Source organism: Rhinopithecus bieti, unplaced genomic scaffold, assembly GCF_001698545.2.
Source record: "Rhinopithecus bieti isolate Rb0 unplaced genomic scaffold, ASM169854v2 scaffold_641, whole genome shotgun sequence".
Classification (NCBI taxonomy): domain Eukaryota; kingdom Metazoa; phylum Chordata; class Mammalia; order Primates; family Cercopithecidae; genus Rhinopithecus; species Rhinopithecus bieti.
Window position 1 is genome coordinate 2,727,148 of NW_016803417.1, and position 23,492 is coordinate 2,750,639.

Genomic DNA, 23,492 nt, shown 5'->3' on the forward strand with positions numbered 1-23,492 from the left:
GAGGGGAGGGGAGGGGAGGGAGAAGTTGGTGCTCCAAAGTCAAGAGTCCAAATTTGGTTCCAAAATCAAAGATCTAGATTCCATCTTCACAGAAAAAGGGAACCTGTTGTGTCCTCAGAACAAGATGACCAGGGGCAAGATCTCTGAGGGACTTCAAGGTACAGAAGATACACAAAATAGCACCAACCTCACTAGCAACGCTCACTTCTCTAGAGCCAGAACATGGTGAAAACACTCATAAGTTCAGTGTACTTGCTATTATCAACTTGGGTCCCAAATCTCTCTCACGGTCTTCCTGGGAGTCTATCCTTCTGCTGAAACTGCAAGCTAAGACTTCTGAAGAGGGTAAAGAACTTGGCCAGGTGCGGTGGCTCACACACTTCTAATCTCAGCACTTTGGGAGGCTGAGGCAGGAATATTGCTTGAGCCTAGGAGATTGAAACCAGCCTGAGCAACATAGCAAGACCCTATGATAAAAAATAAAATAAAATAAAATAAATAAAAAGAACTGTAGGAGGCCAAGATAGGTACAAGAGGCACCACACTACCCTATTGACACAGCCTGGATCCAGAGTGCAGCAGACCTTGAGACAATGAAAATAAACTTAATAATAATAATAACAATAATAATAATAAAAGACCTCCTTGGGATAACTGGTAAATTATGAATGGAGTCTGAAGATGGCTGCTAGTAAAATGTCAATGCTAATTTTTGATTTTGACAGCTGTTTTGGGGCTTCTATAAGAAAATGTCCCTGTTTGCAGGAAATATACTAATGAATTCAGGGGTGAGAAGGCATCAGGCCAACAACTTACTCTCAAGTGATTTCAGAAAATAAAGTCCCTGATACTGCTCTCCCAACCTGTCTACAAGTAAAAACATCATACACCTTATACCATATGCTAAAACTAACTCAAAATGGATCAAATATCTAAATGTAAAGGCTAAAACTAAAAAACTCTTGGCAGAACACATAAAGAAAAAGCTTCATGATTTAGATTTGGCAATGATTTCTTGGATATAATATCAAAAGCACAGGCAAAAAAAGCAAAAAATAGACAAATTGGATTTCATCAGAATTTAAAACTTCTGTACATCAAAAAACACCACCAACAGAGTGAAAAGGCAATCCACAGAATGAGAGAAAATATTTACAGATCATCTATTTGTTAAGAAATTAATGGCCGGGCGCGGTGGCTCAAGCCTGTAATCCCAGCACTTTGGGAGGCCGAGACGGGTGGATCACAAGGTCAGGAGATCGAGATCATCCTGGCTAACATGGTGAAACCCCGTCTCTACTAAAATACAAAAAACTAGCCGGGCGAGGTGGCGGCGCCTGTAGTCCCAGCTACTCGGGAGGCTGAGGCAGGAGAATGGCGTGAACCCAGGAGGCAGAGCTTGCAGTGAGCTGAGATCTGGCCACTGCACTCCAGCCTGGGTGACAGGGCGAGACTCCGTCTCAAAAAAAAAAAAAAAAAAAGAAATTAATATACAGAATACATAAAGAACTCCTGCAATTCAACAGTAAAAAAACACAAACCAATTCAAAACTGGGCAAAGAACTGAAATAGATCTCCAAAGAAGATATACAAATGGCCAATAAGCACATGAAAAGATGCTCAACATCACTAATCATTAGAGAAATGTAAATCAAAACCACAACGAGATATACTTCACACTTATTAGGATGACTAGTATCAGAAAACACACACACACACACACACAAACAGCTAGCATTGGTTAGGATGTGGGGAGATCAGAACCCTTGTGCATTGCTGGTAGGAATGTAAAATGGTATAGACACTGTGGAAAACAGTATAGTGGTTCCTCAAAAAATTAAACAAAGAACTACCATACGATCTACAACCTGTACCTAGGTATCTACCCAAAAGAATTAAAAGCAGGATCTTGAAAAGATATTTGTACACCAATGTTAACAGCAGCACTATTCACAATAAGTAAAAAGTGGAAATAACCCAAGTGTGCATGGATAAATGAATGGATAGACAAAATGTGGTATACAAGAGAATATTCTGTGGCCATGAAAGAAAACTCTGACACATGCTATGAACATAAGGCTCAACATGGATGAACCTTGAAGAAATTACGCTAAGCGATATAAACCAGTCACAAAGATACAAATACCATATGATTATTCATATGATACTCAGAGTGGTCAAATTCAAAAGGCAGAATATACTATAGAAGGGTCATTGCCAGCGGCTGAAGGGAGAAGAGAATCGGGAATTAGTATTTAAGGGTAAAGTTTCAGTTTTGTAACATAAAAAGAATTCTGTAGCTAGGCTGGGAGCAGTGGCTCACACCTGTAATCCCATCACTTTGGGAGGCTGAGGCGGGTAGATCACTTGAGGTCGGGAGTTTGAGACCAGCATGGCCAACATGGTGAAACTTCATCTCTACTAAAAATACAAAAATTAGCCAGGCATGGTGGCGCATGCCTGTAGTCCCAGCTACTCGGGAGGCTGAGGCAGCAGAATTGCTTGAATCCGGGAGGTGGAGGCTGCAGTGAGCTGAGATCACTCCACTGTACTCCAGCCTGGGTGACAGAGTGGGACTCCGTCTCAAAAAAAAAAAAAAAATTCTGTAGACAGATGGTGATAATAATAGTTGCATAACAATGTGAATATACTAATGCCACGAAATTGTATACTTAAAAAGTTTAGGTTATGTATAATTTAACATAATTTTTTAAAATCTTCTGACGTACACACACCCAGAGATAGCATGTGTAAATCTGGGTAAACATATTTTTGTTAAGTCTGGAAGTAAATACATAGAACTTATTAACGGTGCTACCTCTGAGAATGAGAGTTATTGTCAAAAATATTTTAGTGTATCTTAAACTTCCAAATTCTTAAAATAATACTGATTTTATGTATTAGGTATAACAAAATTGATATAAAATGCCATTTTATGGACTCATGAGAGAAAAGATAGGAAAATAACTGTTTCTACAAAAATACCTTTCTACCCAGGAATACTATAAAAGCTTACTATCAAAAAATAACATTTCTAAATTGTTAATTTCCAGTTAATACACTGCTTGCTTGCTTGGAATTTTTTTTTTCAAGTAGTAATTATGATAATAAGAGACTCTTCCCAAGAGAAAATGAAGGGGGCAAAGGGACAACATGAAACATAAAAAAAAAAAAAAAATCCTCAGAGCATAAGCCCAGATCCGGTCTGGATTTCAAAATGAAATTTTATAGAACTTGTACTTATCCCCTGAAGGTTTCATGACCCAACAATGACACGAATGGTTAATAATAGCCTTTGCCCTCCCTCTGCAGTCAAACAGCGATGCAATTCCTGAACAGAGCCACTGCCCGGGGGATATTATGTGAGTATCATGTTCCTGACTTAGCAGGAGAAGTGGAAAATGGAAACAAGGCCACAAACTTAAATCTTTCCATTACACAGAAATTGAGGCTTCCGGGCTTCACTTTCATGATTAAAAATAGAAAAAGAAATTGACTTCACATTTTATGGAAAATAGTCAAAGGAATATATTTTATGTGAAGAATATTCACAGACGTGCCATTCTTTTGTGTTTCCTATTGACAGAAATCATTGCAATGGTGGAGCTAGTGAGGCATAAAGTGGCTGCTGCAAGACTCTTAACCAGCCAGCAGCAAGAGGCATGCTGGAGCCCACAGCAGGACAACCTTCTCCAGTCCTGACTTCCACTCCACCTCTGGAGCAGCTGCCTTCCTCTGACAATGACTCTCCATAATTTCCAAGCTCAATGAACACCAAGAAACATACTTTTCCAAAATAAATCTTTCTTTTCTGACAAGCTCCTACGACAGACATTCAGAAATTTCCCTGAAAATATGAGCTACAATAGTATACATAAATCAAATTCAATATACATGTTTCTTGGGCTTTTACAGTATCTTTTATAATTAATGTTTTGTATTTGGGGAAAACTGGGCAATAGTGAAACATTTGGCTTCATGCTGACCAGAAAAAAGGAGGCTGCTTCCCTGAACTTGCTTTTTTTTTCTTAAAAAAAAGAAAAGAAACCATCAAACAAGTTCTGGTTTTTTTGTCCAGACTGTGCCCAAGGATCACTAAAAACCAGGGGTGAACATCGCACTCCTTGATGTCCAGTGTCTGATGTCATCATAGAAACTCATGACATGGAATCCCTCCACTATGCTGGCCTTGGGGGCAAGAATGGGGTCATTCTTGCAGTGAACTGTAGGAGACTGAACTTTGCAGTATTACTCTCTAATGCTCAAGCCACAGTATGAAAGAACCAAACATGAGTCACTGACACAAAAGCTCTACTGTGGAAGGCAGAATGTGAGAGTGGTTGAGGGCCTCCGAAGTGTATCCAGACGGCTCCTAAACGTCCTCTCCGCCACCCTGTCACAAGCCACACATCCCCCAATCCTGAGCCAACACTAAACCCAGTCTCATCCATCTCTGCAAATACACATCAGAGCTCTTAACATTCTAATAGGTCTTTGGCTTACTAACAATAAAACTCAAATTCCTTACCTTGGCCCATGAGGCCTTGTTCCACCAAGCCCAGGTCACAGCTCTGGCCTCAGGTCCTGCCCCTCTCCCTCTCACCCTCCAAGCTCCAGCCACACTGGCCTTTCTTCCACCAGTCACCCTAGAGCTCTGCATATGCTGACCTCTCTGTCTGGCACACTCTTCCTTCAGTCTTCACTGGCTCCCTCTTATCTCAGCATCCTTCCCTAGTGCTTATACCTAAGGGGACCTCTACCCAACAGCATTCTCTACACCTAACCCTGTTGGATTTCTTTGTATCATCAGAATTTTAAATTATACTTGTTTTTGTTTGTTTCTCCACTAGAATGGAAGCTTCATGAGGGTACAATGTTGGTTCAGTGCTGGACCTACATGCAGGGCCAGCACACAGCAAGCACCCAATAATAATCTGCTGGATGAATATATGGGATGAGTAGGTAGTGGGCAGGTGAGTGGATGGATGGATGGATGGATGGATGGATGGATGGATGGATGGATGAGTAGGCAGATAGATGGACATATGGGTGGATGGATAAGTGGATAAAGGAACAAGCAAACAAACTAACAAACAAATGAGCATGAGCTTTTATTCAAGGGCATTACCACTAGGAAATCCTTGCCACACCATGTCATAGGGAGCTAAAGGCAGGAAGAAAGGCCTCGCCTGGATGGGTACTGAGGTAAGTGTCATGTGTGAAGAGCTACCTATCTGAAATGAACCTTAAAAGATGTGGAAGATGTCAGCAGGTTGAGACAGGGAAGGAGTTCATTTCAGGTGGATGAGCAGAGACACAAAGGAGAAAAAATTGTGATGCTTATTCATGAAACAGTAAATAATCTGCAGGAAACTAGTCTACAATTCACTGTGAAAAGCTTTTACCATGAACTGAATAGGTAATAATATATCATAAAATATGAGCCCTTAATAATTTCCCATGTGTGTTTAAATGTAAATGATCAGCCAACTGCCCATGGAAGCCTCCATATTCATGCATTTCATTGAATTACAATTTCCATGCAGACGCTAAGATGTCGATCATCCTGGGTTTTTATTCTAGTTCCATTAACACTTCGACAGATGAGTAAGGCATTCCATGTCTGGTACTCAGAAAGCCAATAAAACTATAAATTACTTTCAACTACAAGTCTTAAAGAGGCTACACCGCTACAATCTTGCCCAGCCATTGAGCAATCCACATGTTGGGCTCATCTCTCCCAGGAAAAAAGTTATTCCCCCAGCACATGCCTCACTGTCACCCAGTAGACAGGCCGATCATCAGTCACTAACATATTGAGCTGTTGTTGCTGCATCGGCTTTTCCCTGACACATCTGTAATTGTGTTGAGAAGGCACCATGTTCTGGAAACATTTTCATCACTGCCTGTGTGGTGGGGGGAGGAGGTGTTGGGAGACTGAGGGCTCGTTGATGAATAAGAACAGCCTCACATGTGACCTCAATAATCAAGCAAAGCCATCTTGCTTCCTGGCAGCTGCAGTAACATAGGTTGTAAAGTATTTTTAGACATTTGGGGGTAGGGAAGGGAGGGCAGGGTGGTCCAGAAGAAACCAAAGCGTGGAGCAGATGATCACTGCAAGGCCTGATTCTCTCTATTCCAGTAGTTCTCAAATGTTAGTGTGCTTAGGAGCGCACAAAGACCTGGTTAGAAACATAAATGGGCTACTCGCCTGCTTTCCAAGTCCAGACACTCCAGGAACTCTGGCTCAGAAAACCTGGGTGGGCCCAGGACTCTGCATTTTAGTAAGCACCATGGGTGGCTTGATGCCAGTGGTCCTCAGTCTGCCATTTGAAGAACACTAACACCAACCCCTGGATGACTTTGGTAGAGAAAGAATATGTAAGCTCTGCACATGACAGCCCCCAAGTCCACCAGCATCTTCACTTCTTGGGACCTAAAGAAAATGTGACAAAAGTCCTGGGCCCCTTTCTCCCAGCAAAAGGCACTTGCACACATCCACACACACAAAACTTGTGGGATAAGCTCAGACCAGTCTGTGAGCCCCTAAGAGTCTACCTGATCCAATTCACACCCCACTGGCCCATCCTAACCTTCTCTTAGAGACTAAGATTTAAAGGATAACTACCTCATCAGTCATTACAGACTACACCTATACTGCAACAAGCTGGCAAACACCTCTATGTAGATGAGTGTTTTATCTACACCTTTAAAAAAAGCATAGTAAGAGCTGCATTTTTTAGATTTCTATCACTTTCAGATCATTCATTCTCTCTCCATTACTAATGTAAATGTTTCGGCAAGGTTTTCTACAAAACACCACTGACTGGCAGAACATTTTTCTACAATTACCCAGGACTATGAAGCTCCTGGTAAATTACTTAACAAGCTAAGAATTCCCAATTAAAATATTGAGTTTGTTTAACGAAATTATTGCTATGCACAACGTACAAATCCATGGAAGGAAAAATTCTACCTCTCTCCCTTGAGAATAAAAAGGATGATGTTAATCTTTGGCAGGTCAAGTCAGTAAGGTAAGGAGTTTGTTTTTTTAACACACACACAAATGAGATTATAAGATTAAAATAACTAGGAATCTGCCCAAAACACATATACAGGAACAAACAAAGCCCTTAAACCTTAAATGCACTACCCCATTAGTGTCCTGAGAGACTGGTTTAAAGTAAAACAGATGTTTTGCTCTGGTTGGAGATTAGAAATGTCTTATGTGTCAATGGTAGAAGAGAAACAGATCCTAGTTTTTAATTTACCAGACATATTCCAATAGCAGAGAAAAAAACTCTTTTCAATTTTGCAATTTCCTTAACCTGTGCTATGGATTTAAGACGGTAAGGTGAAAGTCAACTGATTAATCAATTCATCAATGGGTCCCCAACAAAGAGACAGTCATGCCAGCCTCGTAAAGGCTTCTTTTTAGCCCAATATGAGTTGACTTAGGATGACCGTCTATTTGGAAACAAAATTAAAGTGATAAAAGTGATTCCTTACAGCTCTCCACCAGGAAGAAAAACGTCTGCTAAGCTCCCACCCTTTCATACCAAATATTCATGCAATAGGCAGGCATTCCCCCAGGCACTGACAAGGACTCAGGATACATTCTGACTGCGCAGAGCAGAGGGCTGGGCTGAGTGAGGTCAGAAACCCCACCATCTCTACACCCAACTCACTCCCCCAGAGGGTTGAGCTGATCTCATAATTCATGGAAAGCAGGTGTTCAGACAGAAAGGATCAGAAATCCAGGTGTGGTTCCACGTGTGGTGAGAGGTCTGGCCAGGTGGCACCCTAGCCGTGGTAGGAGGCCTTCCAGGCGGCAGCCTAGGTCCCAGAAGTCAGCATCACTGACAAAGACTACACAACGGCAACAACTCTGCAATGAGGACGCTTTGCTGAGTTCCCACTACTGTTTTGGTGATACTTCAGCATAAACAAAGCTGGACTCTCAGTCAACGTTTGTTCAATAAATTAATATCACAAAATGAACTAATATTACTGGAGTAATTGACAGGATCTGGCTACCATCTTGGCAACCAGACTTTAAAACATACTCCTGCAGCAAGTCAACAACTCAAGCTTGGTTCGGGCCATGTGAACACTGAAGCTGAAACCAACCGCAATTAGGGAGCTAGAATCTAGAATTCAAGCCTAAAAACAGAGTGAAAAGGAGTACATTTAAATAACTGTTCTTCCATGAATAGATGCAAAGTTATTAGTAACAACATAATTCTTCCTTACATTCAGAGTACTTCTCACTTGATTTGTCCCCCAAACTGAACTATGTAGCAAGTGCGAGCTCCCCTCTGTGCACCTGTGATGGGGCCACCTGGTAGAAGCAAGCCACCTGTGTGCTCATGTGTCCTTCACTTCACCTCTGGATTCCACAGCAGGTAATGAAAAGGCTGCCCCTGTCACTGGAAGTATAAATAAATAAAAACCAAATGGAATTATTTTCCCCCACAGCCCCTTACCCTACATATTTCTTTCAGATCCTATAGAAGCCATGAATGTCTCAACTCGACATTCCAAGGTCCAGGCACAGGGATGAATGCTTGCTGATAAGACAAGTATACAGAGAAAATTATGGACAAAGCAACAGTGATACTCAGAGGAGCGTAAGATTAATAGCTCCGTAAAATTAAAGGCACCAGGTTTCGCTAGCCAACTCATCCCAGTGATTTGTCAATAAACACGTCCGTTAACTCAAACATGTATATTTGAAAGTTCATTTTTTTAGCTCCTTCCAGCATTTCAATTTAATGACATCTTTAATGGCACTAAATAAATGAGAACGTAAATAATTAATGGCAACACTACGAACTAAGTGGGCCCTAGGCCCCAGGGAAGAGTCCTTCAATTACCAAATGGCCCTTCTCACCAGGAAAAACCTCCATCTGCTCCCCCATCCATGTGAGGCTCAGGAAAACATGCCCTACTCAGGGGAAGGGCACTTAAGATTAAAACAAGACAAGAATAAGCTTCTACCATAGAAACGGCAGGCTAGAGTGTTAAAATCTCCCAATATCTAGCCACCAATGGAAGAGGTCATGTACCAGCAATCATGCACTAGGCAATAACAAGCAGGATGTTCCTACCAGAATCATGTTCTCCTGCAAAAAATGTACCAGGAAAAACAGCAGTCAGTTGGTTCTGCTACTGCTTCCATGTCCTGTTCCCTTTGGAAATACGTCCTTTGAAGCAAGAATGTAATGTCCTCCTTCCAACTTCTCACTGCCAGAACATAGCATGAAACCCATGCAGCAGCCTATAATGTGATGGGTATGCTACATGGAAAGCATGCAGGTGTTGCAGCAGCCAGTTCTGCAAACAAGCAGCAGCCCAGTTAGAAAGGCAAACTGCTGGTTACCTTTACCAGCCCAGTCTTCACCAGCAGTAGCTGCATCACATAAGCAGAGCCCTGAGATTCTTGAAAATAAGAATCCACCCCTATTTGAAATAGAAATTTGAAAACAATTGGGAATCCCTTCTACTTTCCATATCCTTAAAGGTCAGCTAAAACCTCCAGTCCCCTAGGAGGCCCGCTTGGCTGGGCAGCAACAGCAGTAACAATGGCCTTCTCTGAACCCGGGACATTCATAGACACCACAGCCCGTCAGCTGTGAGCATCACTGCTAAACAAACACCACTCCTCCTGCCCACAGACACCTCCTAGGATAGGGCAGTGAACAACACTCAGGGAGCTTGAGTTTTATGAGTGGTATGGATCATGATAGCAGATGGTGTGAAGTCTGTGAAATAAACCACCAGAGCAACAGGGCAGAGTGGCCGAATGGGTCTCCTGGGAACTGCGGGGGTCAGAGAATCTTGGAGAATGAGGAGGAGACTCGAATTCAGACAAGAGCTCCGAGGTAGGAAAGAGCTTGACCTTTTCAGCAAGGGAGAGGAGGCAACAGCAGATACAGTAGGTGAAGTGTAGGGATGGAGGGAAAGATGGCCACAGAGCAGGCAAGAGAGGGCCACGGACGCCTGGTCACTCAGGCCCTGGGAAATGACAGCAAGGAATGCGAGGCTTCAGCAAAATGCACTTGGAAGGCACTGAAGAGTTCTAAGGACGAGCACAAACTGAACAGTCTTGTAACCTTTCCTAAGTTGCCTTACTGTCCACCTCTTTCACTGGCATTAACCTTTCAGGTTTATGTTGCCCAAAATCTATCCCTGGCTGCACAGGCTGGGTGGCAGCAGTTCCTTCTCTTCCTCACAGTGCCTAGCACACCATCAAATACCAAAATGACACTTGGTGCTTACGTACACACACAAATACATGCACACACACCCACATGCACATACACATGGGCATACCGATCCACATATACACACACATACATATGCACACATATACATCCATATACATACACACACACCTACATTGTTCATTTGTTCAGATAGTTTAAAGAAATTATTTATATTTTAAAAGAACATGCTAAAAGAATAATTTTTCTATAATGTTGAAATTTGCCAAAAGAACCATTTTTCTGTAATGTAATTGTAGCAGTTTTCATTACTGATTGGAATATAATGGAAAAATAAAACACTGAGAATTAAAAGCTTGATAGAAACACATGTTTATCTATCAGTAAAAAGAATTTGGCTATGTTCTTCCTATCAACACAAAAGCAAGCAAATTAGCTATTTGCTCCAAGAGGAAGCTCCTTCTAATTGAGAAGAAAAGGCAGAGAGAGGCCCCAGGCACAGGCCAGCACCAACCTAACACAGGACCCTTCTGCGCCTACCCGCCGCCACCTACTGGAGAGCTGGGGGCAGAGCGCAGTGCAATGCGCAAGGTCTGAGGCTTTTGGGGATCAGGAAACTGGTCCATGTAAATGAGATTGACACAAGACAATTTGTGTATTTAAAAAGAAAACTCCTAAAGGATTCAGAAAAAACTAAAAGTCTTTTTTATCCTTATAAGTAAACATGGCTCGTTAGAAGTTTAAAAAATGCCTACTTGAGGATTTTTTGATTTGGGGACAGAAGTTTATTGTATAAAGTGTACAACATGATGCTCTGATCTACACACACACAGTGAAGTGATTACTACAGTCAAGTAAATTACATGTCCAGCATCTCACACAGTTACCGTCCTTTATTCTGTGTGTGCTGAGAGTTCCTAAGTCTACTCCAGAAGTTCCTAAATCTACTCCCAGTGCACAATATGATACTGCACTCCTTGTGGTGTACATTAGATCTTGAGACTTACTCATCCGAAATAACTGCATCTTTGTATCCTTTGACCTAAACAAGAGAGTACTGGTTGAAAGAAAGTTGAAGATTCTAAAGGCAAAAGGTATTATTCTACCATTTCCAGAAAAATATTTAGAATGAAAAAAAGTTAGACTAAAATTTTTCTCCAAATAGAGTTAAAGCAGAATAATAAATGAAAACTATGGGATAATGATCAAATAGAACCAGAGGGAGTAGCCAGAGGCAAGAGGAAAACCCAGAGAGAATGGCATCCTGGGAAACAAGGCTCCAGCCATTTCCAGGGGCAAGTGGGCAACAGTGGCAAGAAAGGGGTTCTGAAAAATGGGCATGAAATAAAGCAATGTGAGGTCACCGGGGCCCTTGGTGAGAGCCTTCACAGACCCAAGGACACTGAGGCAGAGCAGAAGGGAGGAAATGGAGGCATTTCTCAATTGGAGACATTTGGGCATATTTAAAAGCCAATGGGATAAGATGGATGACCGTGAGAGGCAGACTGACCTGACAAGAGGACAGAGGGCTTTCAGGAAGCTGCTGAGAAGGTAGAAGGGGTGGGCTCCAAAGCCCAGGTCGATCTAGCCCCACAGCCGAGCAACCCATCAGTCACACAGGGCCCCATCTTCAGAGGGGCTCCACCTTTGGTTGTATGCTTTGTTGTCACCATCTTGAAATTCATAATAATTTTTTAACAAGGAGCCCCACATTTTCATTTTACACTGAGCCTCTCAAATTATGTAGGTGGTCCTGGCCCAGGGGAGAGGCTGGTCTCAGCCCAGGAAAGGGCAGCTCTGCTACCACAGTGGCAGGAAGGGGATGGAGAAGCAGAGTCAATGTCATCTGCTGGCTTCTTCCCCTGCAAAGCTGAAAGAGAGCTGTCTTCCATGAATGAGCCAGAGGACAGACAAGGGGAGAGAGGTTAGAACTTCATCTAACATGGAGACATCTGGTAGACTTCACCTGAACCAAGTGATAAGGCTAGTATCACTGGTAACAAGACAAATCAATACCACATACCTCCTGGTAGGATGTACTATGAAAGGCACAAGATCACTTTTGTGCTATTTCCTATTCCTGTCAACATGCATTACCTTAATACAATCATAGAAAACCCAAAGTGAGAAACATTCTACAAAATAGTAGACTAGTACTCTTGAAAAGTAACAATGTCACAAAAAAACAAGGAAAGGCTGAGGAACTGTCAAAAACTGGAGAAGACTAAGCAGAAATGACAAATGCAGTGTGGAATCCTGCATTATCCCAGAGCAGAAAAAAGACATTTAAAAAACCTAGTGAAATTTGGCCGGGCATGGTGGCTCACACCTGTAATCCCAGTACTTGGGGAGGCTGAGGCGGGTGGATCATGAGGTCGGGAGATCGAGACCATCCTAGCTAACACGGTGAAACCCCGTCTCTACTAAAAATACAAAAAATTAGCCGGGCGTGGTGGTGGGCGCCTGTAGTCTCAGCTACTCAGGAGGCTGAGGCAGAAGAATGGCGTGAACCCAGGAGGCAGAGTTTGCAGTGAGCCGAGATGGCACCACTGCACTCCAGCCTGGGTGACAGAGCAAGACTCCGTCTCAAAAAAAATAAAAAAATAAAAAATAAAAAATAAAACCTAGTGAGGCCGGACGCGGTGGCTCACACCTGTAATCCCAGCACTTTGGGAGGTAGAGGCGGGCGGATCACGAGGTCAGGAGATCGAGACCATCCTGGCTAACACGGTGAAACCCCGTCTCTACTAAAAAAATACAAAAAATTAGCCAGGCACGGTGGTGGGTGCCTGTAATCCCAGCTACTTGGCAGGCTGAGGAAGGAGAATGGCGTGAACCCGGGAGGTGGAGCTTGCGGTGAGCAGAGATCGTGCCACTGCACTCCAGCCTGGGCCACAGAGCCAGACTCTGTCTCAAAAAATATAAAATAAAATAACATAACATAACATAAAATAACATAAAATAAAATAAATACAATTAAAAAATAAAATAAAATAAAACCTAGTGAACTTCAAATAAGGTTTATAATATAGTTAATATAATAGTACTATATCAACATTAATTTCAAAGTCTTGGTCCTTGTACTATGATTATGTAAGATATTGAAATTAGAGGCAGCTGGGTAAAAAAGTATAAGGAAACTGTTTTTTTCAACTTTTTTCACAATTTTATTGTGAAATTATTTCACAATAAAAAGCTTACATTTTCATGTGGACTTTTCATTTGTGATTTTTTTTTTAATGTCATTAGTAATTCCAAGGCCGTCAGTAACTACCACTGAAGTCTAGCCTACTACATCAGACATGCTTCTCAATACAAAGAGAGTCAGAAACTGCTATGGTTTGGATTTGTGTCCCCACCCAAATCTCATGTTGAATTAGAATCCCCAGCGTTGGAGGAGGGGCCTGTTAGGAGGTGATTGGATCATGGGGGTCGACTTCCTCCTTGCTGTTCTCATGACAGTGAGTTCCCATGAGATCTGGTTGTTAAAAAGTGTATAGCACCTCCCCTGCTTTCTCTTACTTCAGCTCTGGCCGTGTGAAGATGTGCCTGCTTCCCCTTCACCTTCCACCATGATTGTAAGTTTCCTGAGGCCTCAGCAGCCATCCTTCCTGCACAGCCTGCAGAACTGTGAGCCAATTAAATCTCTTTTCTTTATAAATTAACCAGTCTCAGGTATTTCCTTATAGCAGTACCAGAATGAACTAACACAGAAACAAAAAAATAAGATCATGCTCCACTTTAAAAATCTGGCTTTGGCCAGGCATGGTGACTCTTGCCTGTAATCTCAGCACTTTGAGAGGCCGAGGTCCTAGGTAGATCAGTTGAGCCCAGGAGTTCAAGACCACCCTGGGCAACATGGTAAAACTCCCTCTCTACAAAAATTCAAAAATTAGCCCAGCATGGTACCGTATACCTGTAGTCCCAGCTACTCAGGAGGCTGAGGTAGGAGGATCACTTGAGCCTGAGAGGTCGAGGCTGGAGTGAGCCATGATCGCACCACTGCACTCCAGCCTGGGTGACAGAGCGTGACCCTGTCTCAAAAAAAAACAAAAAACAAAAAGGTTGGGTGCAGTGGCTCATGCCTGTAATCCCAGCACTTTGGGAGGCCGAGGCAGGCAGATCACCTGAGGTCAAGAGTTTGAGACCAGCCTGACCAACATGGATAAACCCCATCTCTACTAAAAATACAAAATTAGCAGGGCGTGGTGGTGGGTACCTGTAATCCCAGCTACTCAGGAGGCTGAGGCAGGAGAATGGCTTGAACCCAGTAGACGGAGGTTGCGGTGAGCCAAGATCGTGCCATTGTGCTCCAGCCTGTGCAACAAGAGCAAAACTGCATCCCCCCCCCCCCCAAAAAAAAAATCTGTCTTTGAATAGGTTGCCCAGCTTCACGTTTCCGTTGTGCTGTCCCTTTACCGCTGCATCACTGGCCATCACAGCATTCTAGCAAGGGAGGGAGACCAGGAAGGAAGAACGGAAATGTTTGCACAGTCCTTCCTCCTCTGCCTGCCAGGCCCTATGTGTCTCTACCCAGTGAGAGCGTTAATTAAGCCTTTACAAGTATGCTAAGCATCTGTGAGACCACACAGGTTCCAAGGACTATTACACATTTCCTTTCTCTATTTTAATTAACTTTTATTTCATGAAAGCTTACAAATTGGCAGCAAATCCAGGTCAGACATTGCTTTAGAAAAATAGGGATTTACAGCAAACCTTGGGGGACACATCCACCCACACCTGGGATCAAACCCACTTCAGGTAACCATTCAGAATGGGTGAACCAGCCAATCCAGGGCCATTGCTCTGCTGCCACCCAGGGGCGGGTGGGCGCCATGGCACCTGGCCAGGGGAAGAGAAGCCCAGGGGAAGAACCTGGCTCTGCACAGGGTATGTCCTCTGGAATTCAAAGGTAGGAGGAGGCAAGGGAGAAGTGCTGTACCCACCAGCCACGGTACTCAGGAGTGCATTGTAAACATGCATTCTTGGGAAGGCAGGTATTAAAATAAATACAAGGTTACAGCAATTATGCATTTCCTCAGACCAAGGACTGTTCCAGGGACTAAAGAGATCTTACAGGCACCCAAGGGATGGAGCCAGGCACCAGACTCCAGGCTTACCTGCTTTGGGTCAGAGGTAGCAGTGCCGGGAGCTGGCGATTCCAGCTCTATGGTCACAGGCCCATCATTCTGAATGTGCACCTGCATGTAGGCCCCAAACTTGCCATCTGAAAAAGCAATCCAAACAGTTACCAAAAATGGAGACCCCAGATTACTCCATCCAAAAGCACACTGTATTAGTTCGTTTTCACACTGCTAATAAAGACATACTCAATACTGGGCAACTTACAAAAGAAAGAGGTTTAATGGACTCACAGTTCCTCATAGCTGGAAGGCTTCACAATCATGGCAGAAGGCAAGGAAAAGCAAATCAGATCTTACATGGATGGCAGCAGGCAAAAAGACAGAGACTTTGCAGGGAAACTCCCGTTTTTAAAACCGTCAGATCTTGTGAGACTTATTCACAAAATGAGAACAGCACAGGAAAGACGTGCCCCCATGATTCAATTACCTCCCACAAAACATGCGAATTTTGAGAGTTACAATTCAAGATGAGATTTGGGTGGGGGCACAGCCAAACCATATCACACACCTAGATCAGCGTGATCCAAAACCCAGGTCATACTGGAAGAAGGAGGTTGACTGGGAGGAGGATTGGCCAGTCAACACAGGAAAAGTTGGCCAGCCCTGTAAGAGGGATGGAAATGCGGGATTAAGTAGCACAGATGCTGCTGTGTGCCCAACAGACTTGGCAAGAAATAAAAGGTCTGGTAACACCAAGGGTGGGAAAGAATGTGGGTTACCGGGACTGTACATGATGGGAAGGCAAACACAGAGCATTCTGGAAGGCCATGTTTGCACTGTATGCAGTGAAGCCCTCCATCTCCCTCCATGGAAGGCATGGCTTTTGGGCCTGCTGGGGCACAGGCAGGCCTCACACCCTGAGGTCCTTCCACAACTTGGGTGACCTCCATGAGTCTTTGTTCCTGCCACCACAACCTCACAAATTCCACCTCTGAGTCTTTCCTAGCAGTGGTCCTTAACTTCAGAAGGACTCAGCAAAATGGGCATGCCAACAGACAGCTTTCTTTGGCCCACAGACAGTAGCATTGGAAATTGTATTAGAAGCACCCAAGCTGCTGGCCATGTTTATGAGCAAGATTAATCTAGATCCTACTGGGTAGTCAAAGGTGCTTAAATAATGATGACTTTCCATGACCTCCTATCAGATTAAAGTGTCCGTTCAAATCAACTGAACTTTTGTCTCATCCATGTCAGACTAACTAAAAAGACATCAGCTGGGAAGGAAATCATGTGTTTAATTGCATGCTAAAATTATGGCTACAATTAGTAGAACATTTCAGTCACTGCTCTCCTCAGGCAGGCTGAAGGCAGGCTCAAGAGGACAGGAATTATTTCCGATCTTGAATTTCTGTTGCCAGGATATACAGCATGTGCTTCACCTTGTTTATCATTCCAAATCGGAAATTTATTTTCTCTTCCTGTTTTTCTTCAGTTAAGAATAGAACTATTATGTGAATTTCCATCTGTACAGATGATAAATCCAAAGACATGTTTTAAGAGATCTTAAAATTGTAACTTTTTTTCCAGTCCAGATCAAAGGGTAAAGTCCCAAGAAGAATTATGCTAGCCAGGGAAAATAAACACATTTTTAAAAACACACACACACACACAAAAGCATATCTATAAAACGACATCTGGGCTCCTATGGTGATATAGTCAAGTTGTTCTTGAATATTAAGTCCCAGGGTTCTTTCTACCCAGAGCTGCAGGTTAAGCACGTGTTAAACACACTTATGCTGCATGTTTAAAGCAGGAAAGCTCTCAGCTGGAGCCTAACCACCCATGAACTCATCTCCAGCAGAACTTTCCAAGGTCCTAACAGCTGCAAACCAGAGTGCCTCCCTGCAGATTGCCTATGTAGCTACAAAAACTGGTGTCCACGTCCCTTTGGACAATGCTTCACTGACTTTTGCCGCCAGCCAAGAAGGCTCACACCACCTCTCCGGGCCCCAGTTTGTTCTGGTACAACAGGACAGTTGTCCTGGGATGGTTACAAAGGTGCACACAGGTTAGTACACAGCCCAGCACAGTGAGTGCACAGGAAATCATAGTCACTATTATTACTATTGTCATGCCTACCACTGTCCATGGTAGTATATGGGTAAATTGCAGGGATGGGACAGAAAAATACTATCAAAAAAGTATACTCTGAAAGAAAAATGGGGAGAACAAAAGCCATGTACCATTGCTTCTTGGCCTGGCTGGGAGCAAGCCCACATTCTCTGCTCTCCAGAGCTGGCCCTGTGTGGCCACGACTGGGCTGAACCTCAGCCAACCTCTGGGGACCAGTATGGGACATAGGCACTAGACACTGAGCCTCAGGCCAGCCCATCTAAGCACATCCCCTAAAGGCAGTTCTCTGCCACCAAGGAAGCATTCTCACCCTGCAGGTTTCCTCTTCATTCTACTTTCAATCTGTTCAGAACCTGAGTAGGCAGGAGGTTGTTACTGATGGAAACCCCAACAGTGGGTTACAGGCTGGAACATCAAGAAATTCAGCAAATGAGTGGCATCGTGGGGTTCAAAACAAGCCTGGGGCCAGGCTGGAGCCACCACCTGCTAGAAGAGTTTGATCTGGATGTGCAGGATTGTGCCTAGAGTCTTTGAGAGTATGACTCTGGAAGCCGCTAGCATCCATGGTGGCTCTGTCCTCAAGTATAGAGCTGCTTCTACAGAGACAGGAGTGTTCCTTGGCATCCCCAGTGCCCCAGAGGCTGGGCCAGTGCCAGTGAACCACCGCTGGAACAACACAGCAGCAGAGGCCTGGCCCAAAGGTGCCTGGAAAGCTGAGGCAAAGGTTCTGAGGCCTTAGGCAGAGACCAGTAGCACTGGGAATGACATGTCCTAAGTGACTTGGAGGTGAAAATATCTGTTTCGTCAGCAAATGGATACATTACAGGCCCTTCAGGCCCTGGAAGCTGATTTTCTCACAGTTTGAGGGCCAGGCCTAGGTCTGACTCCATTTCACACTCGGGGCCATGGAGGGAACTGGAAAGGCAGACCTGGGGCTCTTGTGGCTTCTTCCCAGGCTTTGGGCTCCCCTTATCAGGGTTCTCTGCTTGGCTCTGCAACTGCACAGAGGTGGTGTCTACATCTGAGTGTGGTGTCTACAACAGATTCATTTCTTGGAAACAAGTGTCTCAAGCCTGGAACTTTGTAGCAAGAAGCATTGGGAGACCCAAAATACCTAATTATGGAAAAGTGAGGGCACCTTTCACTAACAGGGCCACCCTCAACTCCAAACTAAAGAGCGTCAAAGCCATGAGAAGAAACAAACATTAGGATGCTAAATGCCTAGGACCAAAATTCACCTTTAGCTGGGAAGTTAAATTCCCAACTATGCCTACATGCTGAGGTCATAAATTCAAGGCAATTAAGGTAGCCTTCTTGCATAACAGGAGATGCAAGGCAAGGAGCTCCCTGATTATCAAACTTTGCTCAGGTATCTCTGGGCCCTGCTGGGGTCCTTGACATCACTCTGCCTGGGATAACTCTGTAGGGTTGAAGGCTGTATGGTTGTCTAAATGAGGCTAGAGGAAGCCTGTGTGAGGATGATGCAGTGTTTGAGGCCCCCAAAGGACCTACAAGGACACCTGTATGACACATCTCAGACATGGCCTGGACAAGGCTGCTGCATGAACCCAGACTCAATCGAGCATGGACACCCTTCCACAAAGAACAGCAGGGAAGGTGGCTTCTGAGCTCATGAGGTCATGGGATGTGATTTCATATCTTACTTCCTTTAGTCTTCAAAGCTTTGGGATTTGATTATGTTATAGAATTAATCTTGGCCTGTAATTTCTCCCTGGGACTGTGATAATGGGATAGGGTCTGCATTCAAATCCAGTGCATTTCCATGTTGCTGGCATTTTATTATGAGTTTCTCATGTATTTTACTATTGCAGTATATTGTCACTTAAACTCACTGCAGGAGCTCCGGTGTGCTGGGCTGGGCATTGTGGCTGCACACAGCTTGGGAAACAGCCTAGGGAATAAGTCTTCACCTTGGGAGCAGAGTGGCCTTGGAAGGGCTTCATGGCAAGGTTCTGACCCAGTTCAGAGCCTCCAGGGACAAAAGACACAGCAGGAGCAACCTAACAAAGGCTCCAAGGTAGACTGGTCTGAGTTAGTGAGGCTTCCTTCCCTGACAGGGCAGCCCCACGGCCAGAGTGAGCCTCTGCTCAGAACCACCTTCCATCAGTTCCTGTCACCCCCATGACACAGTCCCTGGAGTAGCGTGCCCTCTCTCTATTGTGCATGCTCTTTTTCTGTCTCTACACACACACACACACACACACACGTATAGTTCTTCTTGTAATTATTGTTGAGAAGTAAGACAGTGATCCCTGTAAGTTTTCCTAAGATAAAAGTATGTTATTATTATAGTACCATAGAATACATGGGAGAAGTGGCTCACTCAGGCTGCTGTGTTGGGTATGGCCTGAAAGGAGACCCAGCTGGAGGCAGGAGGCCCATTAAGAGGCTGTCACAAAAATTCAGATGAGAGATGCAGACAGCCTGTGCCAGGGTGGGTATAGAAGTGGTATTCTGCTCTCAGCTTCCGTGTGCATGTATGTCCCAGGTGAGGCAAACAGGATTTGCTGATAAACCAGATGTGGGGAGGAGGAGCCACACCAAACTCTGAAGTTTCACCCCATAAGTGCATTTATTAGAAAATAAGACTAAAACCAAATGAAATAAGAAATTAGGAAAACAAACCAAATAAATCACACACTCATTAAAGCGAAGAAGATGAAGTGAAAAGAGTGAAGAAGATTAAAGCAAAACAATGAAATACCAAAAAAAACTAAAAACGCTGATTAAGGAATAAAGGGGGGAAATACAACCAAACCACATGAGAAAATGAATGTGACTCTAGATATAGAGATCTTTCAAAATCATTTTAAAAATCTATAAAATTGTCTTCCAATAAATTGGAAAATCCAGCTGTGAAGGAGACGACAAGTAAAGTTCACTGCCCAGAGGAACTTGAGGGATGTTGGGAAACTGACCAGAGCAATAGCCAAGGAAGCCAGCCCAAAGAGATCACTAACAAGTTCTATTAAACAGTAATGCCTATGTGATTTAAATTGGTCCAGACCACGGGAAAAGATGTAAAGCTTTCTACTCTGTTCTGCAAGGCCAGTATCACCCTCACACTAAAATTAGACAGGAATATTTTTTAAAGCACAGACAAATTTCTCCTTTGAATACAGATGCAAAAATTCTACACTAACAACACTTGGGAAATTTCTTGCAGGCATATATTAGAAGAACACTATGCAGTGGCCAGGGAAGGTTTAATCAGCATGGCTCACAATTAGGAAATGCATTTACCAGGTTAACACTTAGCGAAAAAGATTGGAAAAAATCAAATTCCCTTCCTGCTTCAAAATGAAACTCTTATTTGGCTAGCAAAAGAAACGCACTTCTTTAAGAAGACTATATAGGGACCCCTTTTTTCCTGCAGTCAGGTAACTTAGGCACCCTGAACAATCTTCCTCACCTCCTAAGCAGTAAATCAATATATTTAAAAAGCTGTCATAAGTGGGAGCTGAACAACGAGAACACATGGACACAAGGAGGGGAACATCATACACCGGGACCTTTCAGGGGGTGGGGGACAAGGGGAGGGAGAGCATTAGGACAAATACCTAATGCACGCAGGGCTTAAAACCTAGATGACAGGTTGATAGGTGCAGCAAACACCATGGCACACATATACCTATGTAACAAATCTACACGTTCTGCACATGTATCCGAGAACTTAATTTTCATGTATCCCAGAAAATAATTTTTTTTTTTTTTTTTTTTTTTTGAGATGGAGTCGCTCTGTTGCCCAGGCTAGAGTGCAATGGCACGATCTCCGCTCACTGAAACCTCCGCCTCCGGGGTTCACGCCATTCTCCTGCCTCAGCTTCCGAGTAGCTGGGACTACAGGCGCCCACCACCATGCCCAGCTAATTTTTTGTATTTTTAGCAGAGACAGGGTCTCACCGTGTTAGCCAGGATGGTCTTGATCTCCTGACCTTGCGATCTGCCTGCCTCGGCCTCCCAAATGCTGGGATTACAGACATGAGCCACCGCGCCTTGCCCAAAAAATTTCTTTTAAAAAGTAAATATATTAGCCAAGATGTCCTGGAGCTAGTAATTGAAGGCTAACCAAGATAATGAGATTCACCCAGCCATTTTAGCATACGCAGATCATTTAAGAATATAACCATTATTAAAAATACAAAAGATTTTTTTAAGTCCTAATTTATTTTTAATTTCTAATGCAAAATATATATGGAATAAACTTATTTCAAAAAAAAAAGATGGATTGATTAAGCAAGTACTTCAGTAATAAGTGTTATAGGCAAAGACCATGGATGGAGGCTAAAATTAGTGAGTGGGAGCAGGTTGCGTAACAGGATATTTGCATAGTCTCAAATTATCTCCACATGAAACACTGACCAATTACAAAGTGGAAAACAGTAACTTGACAGAGAAAAATCTGGCAAATAATGAGACACGTCAACATCATGTGCCCCTAGCACGATGCACTGAGAAGGGTACAAGATCACTTTCGTAGTATTCCTGCCAAAAAATGCCTAACTTTAATCATGAGAAGACATCAGGCAGACACATAATGAAGGACATTCTACAAACTGACAAAATAAGTGACTATTCAAAAGTGGTGACGTCACGAAAAACAAGGAAAGACAAGGCAATCACCACATTTTGGGAGAGACTAAGAAGCTGCAACAAGTAAACACAGTTTGGAATTCTGGATTGAATCCTGGACCAGAAACAAGGACATCAGTGGGACAACTGGCAAAATTCAAATAAGGTCTGTAGTGTAGCCAATAGTATGTTACCAGTGTTAATTTCCTCATTTTGATAACTGTACTATGTAAGATGTTATCAACAGAAGTTAGATGAAGCTTATTATTTGTCAAACTTTTTTGTAAGCCTAAATTATTTCAAAATAAGAAGTTAACAGCCAGGCGTGGTGGCATGCACCTATAGTTCCAGGTATTTGGGAGGCTGAGAGGCAGGAGGATCACCTGAACCAGGAGTTAAAGACAGGCCTGGGCAACATGGCAATACTCTACCTCTTAAAAAATTTTTTCTTTAAATTAAGTATGGTGGCACATGCCCATAGTCCCAGGTACTTGGAGGCTAAGGCAGGAGGATTGCTTGAGCCCAGGAGCTCAAGGCTGCAGTGAGCTATGATCATGACACTGTACTCTAGCCTGGGTGACAGAATGAGACCCTATCTCAAAAAAAAGCCTATGAAAGCTGTAGGAAAGTTTTTAAAAATAAAAATGAATAAAATGAAATACAAAAGAATTAAAGAAATATATTCCATCCAGCATTTTAGTTGGTTCGGTTGTTCGCCCAAGCCACTAGAAGGCTGGCGCTGCCACCAACTGAGATAGGTAAGCTGACAGTGGCATGGTTTGGGGTTAGGAAGTGAAATTAAGAGGTCAGGGTTAGACACATTGAGTTTGGGGGTCTCTTAGATACCCAAGTAGGCATATGTAAACAGGCAGCCAATCTGAATGTGTCTAATGCAGGGACCCAGAGAATTCATAAATTTAACACACTCCAAGTAAAAATAATATGATTACTTTCTGGAAGTATATAAGCTGATTTAAAAATTCATATGAAAAAATAAACATTTAAGAAGAGCTAGGAAAAACTCTAAAGAACAATGTGGGAGAAATTAACCTTACCTGATAGGAAAGCATAGTAAAAATCCTCAATAACTAAAAGAGTGTGTTCAGTATATAAACAGGTAAGACAGACAAAAAAGATAGAAACCAAATTTTTTCAACGAATGGAAGTTTTTTTAAATTAAAATTATAAACTAAAATAATAAAGTTTAAAAGTTCAAAATACATACAAGAATTTACTGGAAGATAAAGCCAGAAACTCAAATTAGTAAAGCTAAAGGTGGCTTTTTAAATAAATAGTTTTGGGAAGCCATTTAGTAAATACCTGAAGAAAAAGGTAAGTGTTCAATCCATGCTTTACATTTATATGGGATAAACTACAAACAGATAAAAGATTTCAAAGTAAAAACTGAAAGCAAAAAAGCAGAAGAGGAGGCCGAGTATGGTGGCTCATACCTGTA

General features: G+C 43.0%; 1 long non-coding RNA gene and 1 pseudogene across 1 annotated transcript in view; one reads left to right on the forward strand and one right to left on the reverse strand.

Annotated features, from left to right (window-relative positions):
- Nucleotides 1-229, forward strand: part of LOC108536585 (double homeobox protein A-like) — a 1,337-nt pseudogene extending 1,108 nt beyond the window's left edge.
- The window catches only part of LOC108536593 (uncharacterized), a 136,123-nt gene extending 120,668 nt beyond the window's left edge, over nt 1-15,455 (reverse strand). The window contains exon 1 of the long non-coding RNA XR_001887559.1: nt 15,347-15,455. This is a non-coding gene — a long non-coding RNA (uncharacterized LOC108536593). The remainder of the gene's footprint in view (nt 1-15,346) is intronic.
- Between the last annotated feature and the right edge of the window lie 8,037 nt (nt 15,456-23,492).